Genomic DNA, 7,353 nt, shown 5'->3' with positions numbered 1-7,353 from the left:
TGTATCCCTTTGCTGGGCACCAATCGGGATACAGGCCAGTCCTTCCACTCCTCATTCCAAATAGCCATTTCTCCTGTGCCTTTAAAAAAAACCCCAATACTCTACTTCTCACTACTGTGGAGCAGAGCCATGTGCAGGTGTGTCAAGCACACGTGCCCTGCACTGGGCATCCAGTGAATCCCCATAGCTTCCCCCGTGCCTCACCTTAACTCTGCCCCCTGGGGAGCTGAGCAGCCCTGTCACTCGCTAGATCGCCAACAAGTTGCTAGATCAATGACGTCCCACATCCAGCCGTCACCAATACACGCCAGAGGAGAGAGAAATCAACAGAGGAAATGCCGGGTTGCAGACAGCTGCATCCAGTCCAGTGCTACCAGCCACAGCTACCTCATACACCAGACAAAAAACACCGCCTTCAGCCTCATGCCAATCCTTGGAAGATCTGGGGTCAATGAACCCATCACCGCGCACAATCATCACCAGTAAACCTCCTACCTGCTCTTACCACTGGCACTTCAATGCATTTCTAGGTTGATGTGTCTCATGCCCTTGAGCCCCAGTAAGAGGGTCTGCTGTTTTTCAGGGCTCTGTTTTATGCAGTACATGAAAACCAGCATCTCTGAGGGAGCCTCCTTATGTTCAGCCCAGCGATCATAATAATCACTGTAGCAGAACGTAGCTTCACAAACGTACTGCATAATACAGGGCACTTGACTGCGAGATACAAAGGGCAAATCTGATTCTTCTGGTGATAAGTCATCTTTCTAGGAAGGCGATCTAATTTGTGAATCTACGTGTAGAGACCCCCCCATGCAAGTGAGTGTGAACTAGTTGGCAAAGTACTTTGGGCTGAGATTTCCAAGGGGTCTAAAGGAGTTGGGCACCCAAATCCCACTGAATGTCAATGACATACCTAACTCCCTTAGGCTGTCTTAGGCCTTAGTGCTGATTGTGCCCAGAAATCAGGTAACCGGCTGTCTAAATGGGCTAATTTACCTCCATAATTTTGCACCTGCTGTTGATTGTTGGTGCAAAATCAGAGGCTGGGTTGAGACCCTTTAAAAACCAGGCCCTAATATTTCATATCTAATAAAAGGTTGAATTGGAAACCATTCTAGAAGGTCAGATACAAGGCTGAAAAGGTTACAGCCAACATTTGCAAAAGGTGCCACTAACAGGGTGCCCAAGCTGAGACCCCCTAGGGCCTAATTTTCATTAGTGCTGTGCACCCACGACTCCAGTTGAAGTCAGTAGGGCCTGCGAAAGCCGAGTCCTCTCGAGATGGGCACCAAAAGACTGAAGCACCCAAAATCGGTCGTCTTAATGACCGGTCCCTATCCTACAGTGAGAGCAGTGGGTTTAATCCTACTCCCTTGGATGGAATGTTACCGGGATCAGATTCTATCAGCTCAATCCTGTAAAGACTCTCGTAAGCGCATGCTTAACGCTGTGATTGTGAGTAGCCCTATTGAAGTCGATGGGACTAGTCACAGAGCATAACTTTGAGCAAGTGAGTAAGTCTTTGCAGGATCAGGGCCCTTGTATGCAATCCGGTTTTTGGAGGAAAGGAAGCATTTTAGTTTTTTCAGAAATTTTCCCTGTGAGAAAGTGCGGAAAACCAAAGCAGTCCAAGGAGGCAACATGTCCATAAAATTCAGGGCCTTACTGACTAGCTGGGTTAACAGTTGGATTGTTTGCCTCCTATGTCTCTCTAGCTGATAAGTTCTTGCCTGTTTTTGAAGCCAGGGTCAGTGTCTGTCCTAGAACACATTGTCAGAAAAAGGGAATCCAGGTCAGAACTAAAGATGGAACGGCAAATAGCTTTTGATATGATCCATGGTGGAAAAGAGGAGTGGTGTCAAAATCAATGTAAATTTCATATGTAATGTTATTAAAATGGATTTTTAACAATGGTCATAGTGTGATTGTCTTTCCTGGTTTATAAGAAGAAACTGGATCCTAGGGACTGTCATATGTTTCAGAACCGTTTATACTAATTGTATATCATTATTTCCCCAGTCTTGTGGCCTGCGCTCTTTGGGCCTGACTCTCATTGACACTAAAGGTAACATTTTCAAAAGAACCTAAGTGAGTTAGGAGCCTCATTCCCATTGACATGGGCTCCTGAGTGCCTAAGTCACTTTCAAAGATGGAAATTAGGCTCCTAAGTCCCTTAGGTGCTTTAGAAATGTCCTGCGAACGCTGCTCTGCACTGCTCTGGTAGCATACGGGGGCCTTAGAGTGGATGTAAGTTGCAGCTACTCTCTCTTTTAAGGCTCATTTAAATGAGCATCAGGCCTTTCAATTTTCTCTGACTTCAAACGTCTCTAACTCGCAGGGGGACAGGCTGTGATAGCCTTACTCACATGGGCAACCCCCTTGACACCAGTGGGAATTAGGATGGGCTGCTAGCTTCCTTAGGCTCCTTTGATAATTGCAGCCAAAGCCAGCCCTACAGTGCCCCTAGACAGGAGCGCCGCCAGCTTTTCCGCCGCCCTAGGCGGCGGAAGGTCCCGCCCCGAAATGCCGCCCCCCCACAGAGGCGGCGGAAGGTCCCGCCGCGGAAATACTGCCGCGGTCACCGCCCCCCAAATCGGAATGCCCTAGGCGACCGCCTAGGTCGCCTAATGGGTTGCGCTGGCCCTGCCCCTAGACCCTAGTTAGATTCAGCTGTTCGGGACAAGCTGTAGCTGATAGCTTTGTGCACAAACAACAGCTCCAAAGACAGCAGGAGTAAAAGACAACTTCTGCAGCTACCATGCTGGCCACTAGAGGGCAAAGTCACTCCCTCACTTAGGCTAGGTCCACACTACCCGCCTGATTCAGCGGGTAGAGATCGATCTTCTGGGATCGATTTATCGCGTCTCATCTGGACGCGATAAATCGATCCCAGAAGCGCTCCCCCGTCGACTGAGGAACTCCTGCTCGCCGAGAGGAGGAAACGCTGTCGACAGGGGAGCTTGCCTGCGCCGCGTGGACCCGCAGTAAGTAAACTTAGTTCAATCTAGGAAACGTCGACTTCAGCTACGCTATTCTCGTAGCTGAAGTTGCGTTTCCTAGATCGATCCCCCGCCCCAGTGTGGACCAAGCCTTAGATGCACAAATTTCTCAAACCTGGCTGTCCAGAGCTAGGCTCCTAAACTCAGGTCTTCTAGCCAGCTACTTGGAAGTGACCTGACCTGCAAAGATCTGATGCCAAAATATGGATGCGGGAAACTCACTTTAGGCACCCAGGTTTGGAAAGGTCGGCCGAGGGCCGTACATTCTCTGGCAATTGCAAAAAGTTGGAAAAAGTGGTTTGGGGATAAAGCAAATAGTTTGCTTTGGGTTTGAACTTTTTTACATTTTAAAAATGTTTTTTAACAATAAAATTAAAAGAAATTTTGAAACAAAGTCCTTTCAGACCAAAACCCCCCCAAATATTTCTTTTTGAAAAATGAAACATTTCGATTGTTTTTTTGGGGGGAATTTTTTGGGGTGGTGTGTGGGGGGGAAGAGGGTTAAACTGACAGAGTGAAACTGACACAAAGTTGTGAAACATTTTGGTGTCTCCAAATCTGCATTTTTGTGTGTGCCTCCTCCCCCCGCCTCAAAAAAAAGTTTTGTTTGAAAGATTTTGCCCAGCTCCACTGTTTACAGGTCTCCACAGCAGTTAGTTTTGGATACAAGACCTCACTATACCCCTGTGGAGCTCTAAGAGTTTGCACCAAACTCTATTTTCCCGTGCTTATGTGAGGGATGGACAGCTGACCCCAGGTGATGTGGTTCGGTTGGGGAACGTGTTGCCTGATCCACAGATTATGTATTCTTTATATTGATTACTTAAGAATTCCTAGTTAACACTTTGAGGTTTGATAGGTCTTGGCCCAAGATCAGGCCCAGTATTATTAAAATTACTATTCAGGTGGGAACCCCAAGATGCAACACTCGCACATAGGAAAACCCTGCACCAACACTCTAACCCTGCAAGGTAGACAGAGCTAATGCAGCGTGTACCTTTGAACAGCCATATACTCTCACCATCCCTGGCAGAACAACCTGGAACGTTAGCCATCACCATCGCCCGTGGCTGTCAAGTACCTCCATCTCTGTCTTTCCCCCAAACACACAGGCTGGGGTACAGCTTTTATGATGTGTTATGCTGATGACACCATTAGGTCTAACGCCTATTTAGTAGGGGTTTCATCCCCTTTCCTTATTTGTATTGCCTCACCCTACTAATGTTTGGGTGCGCTTATCCCATAGGGTAGTATATTAATGAGCTCAGTTTACCATATATGTCAATTCGTTGCCATGGCACTCTTGTGGCCAGAAAGCTGTGGATGTTCCTGTCCTAAAATAGCCAAAACCTGGTATCAGTTCAGTATTCTCGTGGTACCTGAGCTACACTTCCCCCTTCAACACACGTTTCCCAGTTCCCCAAAACCAGCGGGCCATTTAACTGTGCCAAAATTCACAGGCCTCAAAGCCTTATGCTAACTGCTTAAGCCAATATCTTACAGGATACAGGCCTGCAGGTTCATTGTGATTACTTCCTTCACTTATGCCTATGCATCGTCTATCGGTACAGCTTTGCTCCAACACCCATGAGGCTTGTGCTCGGCTTGATTCTCTCTTCCCCCAGGTCCATGGGGCAGCCCAGCATGTGTTGGTGTTCTGGGCTTACTTCCCCCACAATGTGGGGTCCAAGTGCAGGCAGCAGTTTGGAGAGCCGCCGGCATCGTGATAGCATTGGAGGAGCAGCTGGGAGGCAGTGCAGTGACATATCGTCTCTGTGCAGAGTAGTTTACACCTTTGGCAGATCCCTCTCAGATCTGTTGATTTTGGAGGGCTGAAGCTGCTGCCGCTTACGCAGGGGAGCAAACCCTGCCGCTCACTTCTGCAGAAGGAAAAATTAGTACTGGGTGTCCAGTCCCTTGCGCAAGCCAGTCTCACACAGGGAAGACAGGGCCCTTTGTGAATGAAAAGTTCTAGAGCTCATCAGATTTGCTCCGTAGCACCTAACAGTGGTGGAGAAAAACTGGCCTATTCAAAGAGCATCCGCAGAGATCCAGCAAGAACAATACAGCACGCCTGGTCCAGCCGTAGTCTCACTAGAAGTAAAGGTGGGATGTATGAAGACTCCTATGGATCACATGCTAACTAGTCGTTTGGAAGCACAGGAGGTGTCTGAGTTTGAAGTGCCAATGTCCACTTGAGAAGTTCCCAGAGCATCAGCAGAGACAAGATCCAGCAAAAACACTACAGGCAGCGCCCGATTCCCCATCTTGCATTCTTTTCTAGGAATGCCCCCAATTACTGTATGGAAAGGCAAAGTGCACAGAGCACTTTTCCCAAAGCTCAGTACCTACACATTGACCACATGCAATGAAGAGCCATAAGTCAGAGACACGGCGGCTTAAGAAACACTTGGTTTGATTGTTTTAATGCATCCCTTGTTATGGCTCAGTAGTTAGGTAAGTATATCAAGACCTAAAGGTCTGATCAACCACTGAGGGTGCTCTCCTTTTCTTGTGCTTGTAACTTTGTACCTTGCTGGGGCAACTCTGAGGGTGGAGTTTCTTTTGACTGGTTTGAATTGGAATGCTTGAGCTCAGGAAAGATTCTCTTGGGTAGTTGAATGTAGCTTTCCCGAAATTTTGATGGCTCCCCTCAACTTGCCAGCAGACTCAAATATTACACAACCATTTGAAAAATACAGTCGGGGCAAATCACTGAGTAAAGATTTCAAAGTGTTATTAATCAATTCATAAGCTGTTTCTATGCAGACAAAGAACATCAGCATCTCAGGAGCTGGTTATTTCAAAAATGGGCTGCGTCTGCTCTCCTCGTGCAGTAACCCAGACTGACAGGCCTGGCTCTGACTTTCAAGAAGTTCAGTCTTGTCCTATTATGTAATATATTCCGGCATGCTGGGGATTTGTACTTGGTAACCCAATGGCCAGTGCTGGCCAAGGCCATAGGCGTTAGCCAAGAAAAATTCATAGCTGGAAACCAGACCAGCTCACCAGCATGTTAGCTTTGTTCAAAATAGGTATTAGTCTTACAATCTAACTGCTAAAGACATTCTTATATGAAATGCTTGTGAGGTGCTGCCTGAATTAATCTCTCATATAACTTCTGTATTCCAGGCTACAAGGTAAAACATAGGTTTGTTTTATAATTGTAAGAGTGCCTGTCCTGACTTGTGAACTCAAGACAGGAAGAGTGGCTTTCCCCGCCCATCCAGAAGGACTATTAAAAGTAAGTGGGCCATTGTAGGACAAAAGCTTTGTTGATTGCCCCATCCACCCATGGAGAAGTACATGCAGGAGGCTTCCTCCCATTGATTGGAATGCTGGAGGAGGGCAATAAAAACTGCTGACTGGAAGATTTTTCATCTCTTTGCTGTTTGGATTCTCACAAGAGCTGAAGCTAATGGCACGTCTACACTTACACCAACGCCCAGATCCAGGCTAGTATCCAGGCATGAGGCTTGCAATGCACCAGATCTGCCAGTAGATAGTACCAGAAAACAGCTTCAACTTCCCCTTCCCCAGGCAGCCCTGTAGGGGCAAAATACCCTCCCCAAAATGCAGGGCAATATGATTCAGCTCACCTTCTCAACTGCTTGGACTGGTCAGGAGCGCCGATTGCAGCCTAACGCCTCCTCTATGCCCCCTCAATGACAGAAACCCCAACGGAGGGTACACCACCTGCCCTCCCGAGCGGGAGAGCTCACCAGAGAGGCAGAGGCCTGGGGTTACGGAGCAGTATAATTTGCATCATCTTGTGCCAACTTCTGCATCTGGCCTGGTCTGCACCAGAGATCTGGTTGGGAAAATGGGACCAGAACAGTTTTCATAGAAAACTGCAGTTTGGCAAAATTGAAATGTTTTGCAGGAAGGCGTCAATTTGGCCATTTTCGGTGGGAAAAGGCTAAACGAGTTATTCCAACTTGGTTCATTTAAATAACATCAACATCTGTCAAAAGTGTTTCTTTTCAGCATTATCGTTTTGATTAATTCCCTTTAAACGCCATATATTAATGTTAATATCTTTGGATATAAACATTAAAATATAATATTTATATGAACATCAAAACAAAATGAATCACCATAATGTTGAAATGACACTTTCTTACCTTAGTAAAGTGACAGTTTTATCTTACTGAAACAAAATGTTTTGATGGTCCTGAATTAAAGTTTTGGAATTTTCCATCCCATGGGAAATTTAGAAACCTCGACCTTTTCATTCCGATTCAGAACAATTTTTTTTAAAATGTTGGAATTTGCCTTGGAGCGGAGATTCTGGTTTCTGACAAGCTCCCATACACAGAGATTGTGCCACCACTCCTGAAATGCTGCCACTCCT

The sequence above is a fragment of the Emys orbicularis genome, chromosome 5, assembly GCF_028017835.1.
Source record: "Emys orbicularis isolate rEmyOrb1 chromosome 5, rEmyOrb1.hap1, whole genome shotgun sequence".
Classification (NCBI taxonomy): domain Eukaryota; kingdom Metazoa; phylum Chordata; order Testudines; family Emydidae; genus Emys; species Emys orbicularis.
This window is presented reverse-complemented; position numbering follows the sequence as displayed.